This window comes from Mastomys coucha, chromosome X, assembly GCF_008632895.1.
Source record: "Mastomys coucha isolate ucsf_1 chromosome X, UCSF_Mcou_1, whole genome shotgun sequence".
Lineage (NCBI taxonomy): Eukaryota > Metazoa > Chordata > Mammalia > Rodentia > Muridae > Mastomys > Mastomys coucha.
In genome coordinates, this window is record NC_045030.1 from 137,651,657 (window position 1) to 137,652,443 (window position 787).

Here is a 787-nt window from a genome sequence, read left to right on the forward strand (position 1 = left end):
GCAAGGTAAATGGGAGCTCTGGTCCGGGAGCCCTCATGAGAGCATCTTGGCTCTCAGCAATTGAAGGAGGACTGTCCTTGAAGACTGAGTATCTCCATTCTCACACTAATCCCAGACCCATTTTGAAGATGCCTAGGAGCAGGCTTTCTAGGGGCTGGGCTTGGGGGGGGAGCATAATATCTACCCCAGAAAAATCACACTAATTCACCATCCAGGCTCTGATTCAGGAGAACACTGCTCACAAAAAACGATGGTTTTGGTCCGTGCCAATAGTAACCCGTCCTAAATCTCCTAGGGCTCCCTCCCTCCATGGCACCCGCTTTCCCAGGTGTTCCAAAACAATCTGTTGCTGATCTCCATTTGTGTCCCACCACCCCATCCCACAGTCAGCCAGCCAGCTAGCCAGCCAGCCCCTTTCCAACCCACAGAATCTCTGCACTTTCCTTCAAGCCTCCGTCCTCATGCAGCTCCTTAACAACAAACAGGACAGCACCGGTGCCGCTTGTCAACTTACCCCAGGCCAAGTGTGTTTTTTCAGATTTGTGTTGTCTGGAGTCCGTGCACGGGGCGCGTGGTGCGGCAGCCTGACTGGACTCTTCTTCCGCGGCGCGCAAAGCAGCAGCCGCCTGGGACAGTCCCGGGCCTGGAGGCTGCCGAGTGGGTGGGTGGTTGAGTACAGGCAAAGGGATCAGGATGCTGAGAGGAGCCTAAGAACTGACTCCTACCTGGGCTTCCTTCTTTGCTCTTAAGTTACTGCCAAACTTCCCTCCGCCTGGCCAGACCTCCT

General features: G+C 55.0%; 1 protein-coding gene across 2 annotated transcripts in view; it reads right to left on the bottom strand.

The window, feature by feature from the left end:
* Trpc5 (transient receptor potential cation channel subfamily C member 5) overlaps positions 1-787 on the bottom strand; it is a 280,600-nt gene that overhangs the window by 278,670 nt on the left and 1,143 nt on the right. Inside the window, exon 2 of one of the 2 annotated variants that reach the window (XM_031368947.1) lies at positions 515-650. The gene's annotated coding sequence lies outside the window, so the exon portion shown is untranslated. Of the gene's footprint in view, positions 1-514; positions 782-787 lie in introns of those variants that run through there. The other variant, XM_031368945.1, reaches the window with a different exon arrangement.